Consider the following 10,575-nt stretch of genomic DNA (forward strand, 5'->3'; position numbering starts at 1 on the left):
GAATCATTCTCCATTTGATTATCTGAGAGTGGATGTGTATCAGAACTTTGTAGTAATATTGAATCACTCTTCACGTAGCTATCAAAACCGTGGTGTAATATTGAATCATTCTCCATTTGATTATCTGAGAGTGGATGTGTATCAGAACTTTGTAGTAATATTGAATAACTCTCTATGCAGCTATCATAACTTTGGTGTAATACTGAATCATTCTCCATTTGATTATCAAAACCTTGCCCTCGCTCTAATATTGAACCATTCTCCATGATATTATCAAAACCTTGCTGTAATATTGAATCATAGTCCATAAGATTATCAAAACCTTGTTGTAACGTAGAATAATTCTCCATATGATTATCAAAACTTTGTTGTGATGCAAAACCATTGTCTGAGTATTGCATGGATTGAAGAGCTTGTTCATAGTTCATCTGCAAAATGATTATAGAATTTATATATCAAATATCATAAATATAATAGAAGATGATGATTATTTAACCAACTTGAAAATGAGGATTTAAATTGAGAGGACAGTAAGAATCAAAAGGGTGAGACATGTTATTGGCGACAGCACCACCGATCCGACTTGAAGGTTGTCAGAATTGAAACACGACTTGAAGGTCGTTAGAATTGAAATTCATATTATAATTTTAAAAAATGTTCGAGTTATTGAATGCTCCAAAAGGGTTATCCATAGGATAAGGAGGTTTGATGGGGTGAAATTGGAGGGTAAGGGCTAATACAAAATCAGTGTTTGTGGGTTGAACAAAATGGGTTTACTTTGATTCCACAAACATTCATCATATTTGAATTGGAATTAGGGTTTATAGAACTGAAATGGGTTTGTGGAGGAGAGTGATAATTAGGGTTTATGGAATTGAAATGGGTTTGTGGAAGAAGGTGACGGATTTATGGAATTGAAATGGGTTTGTGGAAAAGGGTGACAATTAGGGATTTTGGAATGATAATTAGGGTTTAAATGACTTCGAGGATGATTATTAGGGTTTAAATAGGTTTAGATAGGGTTTATGGAATTGAAATGGGTTTGTGGAAGGAGGTGATGGGTTTATGGAATTGAAATGGGTTTGTGGGAAAGGGTGACAATTAGGGAAAGGGTGACAATTAGGGGTTTTGGAATGATAATTAGCGTTTAAATGGATTCGAGAGGATGATTATTAAGGTTTAAATGGGTTCGCGGATGACAGATAGGGTTTAAATGGCTTCGAGTATGATAATTAGGGTTTTACAAGCAGGTCGATGTAGGAGCCTAAAAATTAGGGATTATGGCAATTAAACATGATTGTTAAATTTATTATACCTCAAATTGTCTCTACACCTATCAAATTAAAAATTATTAAACATAATAAACTAATAACTTAATACCCTCCCAATAACTTTACATATATCAAATTTATAAATAATGATGGATATAGTATGATATCCTATCTTTAACCGCGTATAGATTATATATTCTAATAAACTGAATTATATGGATTCACCTGGCCTGGCTATTTTTAAAAAGATGTTAGAACATTTACCTATTCAATCACAACTAATATACATTTGATTACAACACCTGATAAACTGTTCATAAGTGATATACATTCAATTACGAAAATTAGTATTTTTAAATTTGAAATGTGTTCGTAAAAAAACTTAGTATTTTTGGAAATGGGGACGAAATTGGACATTAGGATTTTTGGAAATGTTAAAAAATGTGAGAAAACTGATAATCAATGTTTAAGGTGATAATTAGGGTTTTTGTAATGTCATAATTAATTAGGATTTTTGTAATGGCTTCTTCAACAAAGATGGAATTAAGGTGAAAATTAATTATTTATATAATTAAGTTTTTTTATTAATTAATAATATAATTTATATTTATTATTATCGAAAGATAATTAGGAAGATTAATAAGTTTGATTTAGCACAATAAAAAAAGGTGTAAATTGAGAAACTCGATTTTTTTATTTTATGTATCTTGTTATTGAGATGTAAAAATGGCAAAATAAAATAAAATAAAATAAAATAAAATAAAAAAATAATTAAAAAAATACTGGAGGTTTATTTTCAATTTTTAAAATTAATTATTTTTCACTAACGACCGTCATAATATAATTACTTGTTATTTCTTTTAATAATTAAGACACACCAAACTTAATAACTAAGAAATTGTGCTATAAATATGCGAACAAAATTTTTAAATATAGATATATACAATACTCTATTTGAACAAAGCTCGAGAACACTGCTACGATCATTTACTCAATTGCATTCATTTTTATTTGTTGGATCAGGTGTAAAAGATTCATTTATCTTCGTGAAATTCGGTTGTGGTTCCACCCATGCATATGTTAGATTCATATTAATTAGAGTAAGAAAGGTTAGAACATAAATAATTTATCCAAATTTGAACTAAATAAAACAAAGAGAGGACGGTGGGTACCACAAATATTTGAGAGTGGATGTGTATCAAAACTTTGTAGTAATATTGAATCACTCTACAAGTAGCTATCAAAACCTTGGTGTAATATTGAATCATTCGCATTTGATTATCAAAACCTTGCCCTTTCTCTAATGTTAAACCATTCTCAACTCGATTATCAAAACCGTGTTGTAATTTAGAATCATTCTCCAGTGATTATCAAAACTTTGCATTAATATTGAATCACTCTCCTCGAAGCTATCAAAACCATGGTATAAACATTCTCCATTTCATTATCAAAATCTTGCCCTTGCTCTAATATTGAACCATTGTCCATTGGATTATCAAAACCGTGGAGTAATATAACTCAAAATCTGAGGAAGAGTACTGATTACACCAAACTCAACTTGCTCTTCTTGGTTTGGATTAAAACCCATTAAAATCGGAAGAAGAGTTGAGGAGAGATTGATTAAAGAAATTAATCACCACTAAGAAGAGGATTTAATAGAATATAATAAATAATAAGGGTATACATATATATATTATTATGTATATATCTAAGGTTTTGAGGATGATAATAAATAATATTAAGATAAAAACGGTTTGAAAATTAAATTTAAAAAATAATATTAAGATAAAAACGGTTTGAAATTTAAATTAAAAATATATATATTTAGAAATTATTTATTTTTTATTTAATTTTAAATTTAATAATAACTATAATTTATACTTATTTTAGATTTTATTAAAATTAAAATAATGTATATTTATGCATAGTAGTATAAAATGAATGAATTAAATTATAAATATAATTTTTTTAAAAAATTTAATCCAAATTTTAATTAAAATAATAATAGAAAACGTGAACTGCAAATCTTCAAGTAAAAGGTAAGGGGAAGTGGGCCTAAGCTGACCTAGAAAGAGAGGCCGAGTTCTAAAATAAGAACATAGGAGTGGGTGACGATGTGGGCTGATCGAATAGCGCAGTGGGCTTGGGCCGACCTAGGAAGGAAGCCCATAGACTAAAATTTTGAGGAAGAAGCCCAAAAGGGAACATAGCACAGTGGGCTGGGCTGATCTAATAGCACAGTGGGCTGGGCTGATNATTTGAACTATTACAGATAGTATCAGAGCTAGACAACAAGCAGTGTAACAGTTATGACACTGGACCCCTAAGGGAAGTGAATTGTGAGATCTCATATCGGTTGGAGAGGAGAATAAAACATTCCTGATAAGAATGTGGAAATCTCTTCATAACATACGCGTTTTAAAAACTTTGAGGGAAAACTCGAAAGAAAAAAACCAAAGTATATATATATATATATATATATATAAATTTATTAAGAAAGTAAGTTCTCACTGCTTTATTTTTTGTTTCACATAAAGGGTCTCGTGCTAATGAAGATGCCTTTCATCTAGCCGATTCAAGATTTTGGTTGCTGTGAGATCCGGTATTGGTTGGAGAGTATCATTATACATTTGGGATTTGGTTGTTACAAATGATATTAGAGCGAGACACTAAACGATGTGCCAACGAGGATGCTGACTTTCAATGGGAGTAGATTGTGAGATCAAACATTTGTTGGAGAGGGAAACGAAGGATTTCTTATAAGAGTGTGTAAACCTCTCTTTAGTAGACTCGTTTTAAAACCATGAGGCTGACAATGATACACGTAACGGGCCAAAACAGACAGTATTTGCTAGCAGTGAGTTAGAGCTGTTACAGTTGCATTCCCAATAATTCTCTCACCGAACTTGAATCATCGAGTCTTTCCTTAAACAATCATCAATTTTTCAAACTATAAATTCATGTTAACTCTTCTTCCACGGAGAACATCATCAGGTCGATAAACCTCAACCGTGCATCTCCAAATAACTACATCATTTAAGGTTCACATGACGAATTCTTTACTCGACACCGAAAATTTCTACTAACATTGCTAAGTTAGAGACATGACTCAAATTCGTTATTTTCTCGTATCTTTGACCGAGTCTACAAGTACGACAAATTATGAAAGCAAAGGCTAATTTTTTAAAATTTGGTTCATATTTTGAAACATTGAATAAAGCTTAATTTTTTAAAAAAATATAAAAATAAAATAAAATCTTAATTTTTTTAATATAACTAAAAATTAAAATAGACTATTAATATATAATTTAAATTTTAAAATCTATTAATCATCCAAACGCCACGTGGCCAAAACAATTAATAAATATTCCACAAAAAGATTCCAAATATGGGGGCCGAAATCTACCGAGAATAAATAAATATTTTCAATTTAAAAAAAAAATGAGACAGGAAATATCCACGTGGGAAACGTGACGTGTGAAGTCGGTGACGAGTCATTTGATATGGCGTTCCGTGTTCACATTTATTAATCCACGTGTTTGTTAAATATCCTTAATTTATAATTAAATTATAAGTTGTGTGTACATATATTTAATTTACCAACTTTTTAAAATATTAAATAACTATTTAACTTCTTAATTTTATATTTATAATATAAAATTGTCGGATAAATTTAAATTTTTAAAAATTAATTCATCTATATTAAATATATATATATATATAATTATAAATTTTTATTTTGGGTTTCTTTTTATTTGTATTAACTTTAAATAGTTTCAAAAATATTCTTGAACTTTTATAAACATTTTTTTAGTTATCGTGGTGGAGCTTCATCAGTTTTAGACTGAGATCGACTCTTTGATTTAAGCTCTCACGAGAGATTACTACACACCGTCTAAGCTTTATTAGAGGCTTTCTTCAAGTCTCGAGAGTCTCCAATAACATCGCCCCCGTTCTCACAATTCATGCTCGGGGACATTTTGGGAACGAAATTTAGTTTGAAGTCGACCTCGGGCTCTTGATGTCTTTCGCATTATTGCATTCTATTCTTGACTTTGTTTCGTCTTTATTTATACAGTCAAACAATTATTTAATGGATATATTCAACCGTAATTTTTTATTTTTTTAAAATTAAATTAGAGATAAAAAAATATTTTAATTTATCTATTAAATTATATTTTAACAAAGATCTTTATTAGAGGAATTTTTTGTAAAAAAAAATCTCATTGAAAATATCTAAAGTTTGTTTAATATTGATTTCTATATAAATATTTATTATCCAATTATTTATGACATAAATCAGTCGTCATTATTACATAATTTGGAAAAAATAAAATTATTTTAAAAATCCAAAAGTCATTTTTATTTAATTCATAGGATAATATGTTATGACTAATTCAATTGAAGATGTGTTGACTAAATTGATGACAAATAAATGTGACCACAAATTAGTCAAACTCCAAAGAAGTCAAAATTATTAAATATTCTCCAATTTCCACTTTAATTTTCATTTTTTATTTATATATATATATATATATATATATAATTATAAATAGGGGAAAATATAATGATTTATATAATTTAAAATTTTTTATTATTCAATTATATAATTTATCTTTATTTAGGTAAAATGGAGATGGGTTAGAAATTATTTATTTTTATTCAATTTTAAATTTAATAATAACTATAATTTATACTTATTTTAGATTTTATTAAAATTAAAATAATGTATATTTATGTATAAGTATAAAAGAAATGAATTAAATTATAAATATAATTTTTTTTAAAAGTTCAATCCAAATTTTAATTAAAATAATAATACAAAACGTGAACATATCGGTGCATAAGAGGATAAGGGGAAGTGGGCCTAGGCTGAAAGACATAGACGAGTTCTAAAATAAGAACATAGCGGGTGACGATGTGGGCTGGCCCTAATAGTGCAGTGGGCTTGGGCCGACCTAGGAAGGAAAGCCCATAGACAAATTTTGAGGGAGAAGCCCAAAAGGGGAACGCACAGTGGGCTGGGCTGACCTAATAGCCCAGTGGGCTTGGGCTTTTCTTTTCTCGTGAGAAAAAAGCAACATAGCAATCGACTTGAGCTGAGCTTGAGCGGAAGGAAAGCGTTTTAAAACAGAACTCACTAATAATTTTAAAGGGCCATTAAGTTTATTATACCCTCAAAATATCACTACATACATCAAATTAAATTTATGAACGATTGTTATTAACAACTAACTTGTGTTCGCCATGATTATTAGGGGTATCAAATTAAATTTATGAACGATTGTTNATAGCACAGTGGGCTTGGGCTTTCCTTTTGTCGTGAGAAAAAATATAGCAATGGGCTTGAGCTGAGCTCATTAAAAAGAGAACTCAATAATAATTTCAAAAAGCCATTAACTTTATTATACCCTCAAAATATCTCTACATACATCAAATTTATGAACAATGATTATTATTATTAAAGAACTAACTTGTGTTCGCGATGATTATTAAACAAAATCAACAACCTTGTGTTCGATACTCATGGGCGACAACAACAATTAGGGCGGGCACCTATATTCCATGGTAGGCCGCTAGGGGTTACGGAGAAGTGAAGGTAGTGAAGATATTTGTAATAATTTACATATAAAATTTGGAAAAGAATATCATTTCATCTATACGATATAGGAACACTGCTCTTACCATTTACTCAATTACATCCATTTTCATTTGTTTGATCAGGTGTAAAAAGTTCATTTATCTTCGTGAAATTCGGTTGTGGTTCCACCCATGCACGATTCATATTAATTAGAGTAAAAAATGTTAGATCATAAATAATTTATCCAAATTTGAACTAAATAAAATAAGAAAGAGGATGGTCAAATTTGAACTAAATAAAACAAAAGAGAGGATGGTGAGTACCACAAATATTTGACCATAAGAGTGGATGTGTATANAGAACTGAAATGGGTTTGTGGAGGAAGGGTTTATAGAACTAAAATGGGTTTGTGGAGGAGGGTTATAATTAGGATTTATGGAATTGAAATGGGTTTGTGGAAGAGGGTTATAATTAGGGGNTAAAAACTTGGTAGTAATATTGAATCATTCTCCATTTGATTATCAAAACCTTGCTTGTAATATCGAACCATTCTCCATTTGATTATCAAAACCTTGTTGGAATGTAGAATCATTCTCCGTATGATTGTCAAAACTTTGTAGTAATATTGAATCACTTTCCATGTAGCTATCAAAACGTTGCNTAACATTGCTAAGTTAGAGACATGACTCAAATTCGTTATTTTCTCGTATCTTTGACCGAGTCTACAAGTACGACAAATTATGAAAGCAAAGGCTAATTTTTTAAAATTTGGTTCATATTTTGAAACATTGAATAAAGCTTAATTTTTTAAAAAAATATAAAAATAAAATAAAATCTTAATTTTTTTAATATAACTAAAAATTAAAATAGACTATTAATATATAATTTAAATTTTAAAATCTATTAATCATCCAAACGCCACGTGGCCAAAACAATTAATAAATATTCCACAAAAAGATTCCAAATATGGGGGCCGAAATCTACCGAGAATAAATAAATATTTTCAATTTAAAAAAAAAATGAGACAGGAAATATCCACGTGGGAAACGTGACGTGTGAAGTCGGTGACGAGTCATTTGATATGGCGTTCCGTGTTCACATTTATTAATCCACGTGTTTGTTAAATATCCTTAATTTATAATTAAATTATAAGTTGTGTGTACATATATTTAATTTACCAACTTTTTAAAATATTAAATAACTATTTAACTTCTTAATTTTATATTTATAATATAAAATTGTCGGATAAATTTAAATTTTTAAAAATTAATTCATCTATATTAAATATATATATATATATAATTATAAATTTTTATTTTGGGTTTCTTTTTATTTGTATTAACTTTAAATAGTTTCAAAAATATTCTTGAACTTTTATAAACATTTTTTTAGTTATCGTGGTGGAGCTTCATCAGTTTTAGACTGAGATCGACTCTTTGATTTAAGCTCTCACGAGAGATTACTACACACCGTCTAAGCTTTATTAGAGGCTTTCTTCAAGTCTCGAGAGTCTCCAATAACATCGCCCCCGTTCTCACAATTCATGCTCGGGGACATTTTGGGAACGAAATTTAGTTTGAAGTCGACCTCGGGCTCTTGATGTCTTTCGCATTATTGCATTCTATTCTTGACTTTGTTTCGTCTTTATTTATACAGTCAAACAATTATTTAATGGATATATTCAACCGTAATTTTTTATTTTTTTAAAATTAAATTAGAGATAAAAAAATATTTTAATTTATCTATTAAATTATATTTTAACAAAGATCTTTATTAGAGGAATTTTTTGTAAAAAAAAATCTCATTGAAAATATCTAAAGTTTGTTTAATATTGATTTCTATATAAATATTTATTATCCAATTATTTATGACATAAATCAGTCGTCATTATTACATAATTTGGAAAAAATAAAATTATTTTAAAAATCCAAAAGTCATTTTTATTTAATTCATAGGATAATATGTTATGACTAATTCAATTGAAGATGTGTTGACTAAATTGATGACAAATAAATGTGACCACAAATTAGTCAAACTCCAAAGAAGTCAAAATTATTAAATATTCTCCAATTTCCACTTTAATTTTCATTTTTTATTTATATATATATATATATATATATATAATTATAAATAGGGGAAAATATAATGATTTATATAATTTAAAATTTTTTATTATTCAATTATATAATTTATCTTTATTTAGGTAAAATGGAGATGGGTTAGAAATTATTTATTTTTATTCAATTTTAAATTTAATAATAACTATAATTTATACTTATTTTAGATTTTATTAAAATTAAAATAATGTATATTTATGTATAAGTATAAAAGAAATGAATTAAATTATAAATATAATTTTTTTTAAAAGTTCAATCCAAATTTTAATTAAAATAATAATACAAAACGTGAACATATCGGTGCATAAGAGGATAAGGGGAAGTGGGCCTAGGCTGAAAGACATAGACGAGTTCTAAAATAAGAACATAGCGGGTGACGATGTGGGCTGGCCCTAATAGTGCAGTGGGCTTGGGCCGACCTAGGAAGGAAAGCCCATAGACAAATTTTGAGGGAGAAGCCCAAAAGGGGAACGCACAGTGGGCTGGGCTGACCTAATAGCCCAGTGGGCTTGGGCTTTTCTTTTCTCGTGAGAAAAAAGCAACATAGCAATCGACTTGAGCTGAGCTTGAGCGGAAGGAAAGCGTTTTAAAACAGAACTCACTAATAATTTTAAAGGGCCATTAAGTTTATTATACCCTCAAAATATCACTACATACATCAAATTAAATTTATGAACGATTGTTATTAACAACTAACTTGTGTTCGCCATGATTATTAGGGGTATCAAATTAAATTTATGAACGATTGTTATTAACAACTAACATTTTTTCGCCATGATTATTAGGGTTTATAGAACTGAAATGGGTTTGTGGAGGAAGGGTTTATAGAACTAAAATGGGTTTGTGGAGGAGGGTTATAATTAGGATTTATGGAATTGAAATGGGTTTGTGGAAGAGGGTTATAATTAGGGGTTTTGGAATGATAATTAGGGTTTAAATGGATTCGAGGATGATAAATAGGTTTAAATGGATTCGAGGATGATAAATAGGTTTAAATGGATTCGAGGATGATAAATAGGTTTAAATGGCTTCGAGGATGATAATTAGGGTTTTCGAAGCTGGTCGATGTAGGAACCTAAAAATTAGGGTTTATGGCAGTGGTAGGACTTTCGAGAAGAAGTTGAGAATCAATGGTAGAAGAGAAAGGTAGAGAGTTGGAAGAGGATTTAGCTNACGTTCCATTCTTTTAATAAACAAATAAACACACAAAATAAAGGACAAATTGTGATATATACGTATTCTATTTGAACAAAGCTCATGAACACTTCTCAAACCATCTACTCAATTGCATCCATTTTCATTCGTTTCATCGGGACGATTCTGAGATGTAAAAGGTTCATTTATCCTTTCGAGATTTGGTGTTGGTTCAATCCATGTATCTGCTCAATTCATAATCATAATAAGAGNTAATATATAATTTAAATTTTAAAATCTATTAATCATCCAAACGCCACGTGGCCAAAACAATTAATAAATATTCCACAAAAAGATTCCAAATATGGGGGCCGAAATCTACCGAGAATAAATAAATATTTTCAATTTAAAAAAAAAATGAGACAGGAAATATCCACGTGGGAAACGTGACGTGTGAAGTCGGTGACGAGTC

Source organism: Cucurbita pepo, chromosome LG12, assembly GCF_002806865.2.
Source record: "Cucurbita pepo subsp. pepo cultivar mu-cu-16 chromosome LG12, ASM280686v2, whole genome shotgun sequence".
NCBI lineage: Eukaryota > Viridiplantae > Streptophyta > Magnoliopsida > Cucurbitales > Cucurbitaceae > Cucurbita > Cucurbita pepo.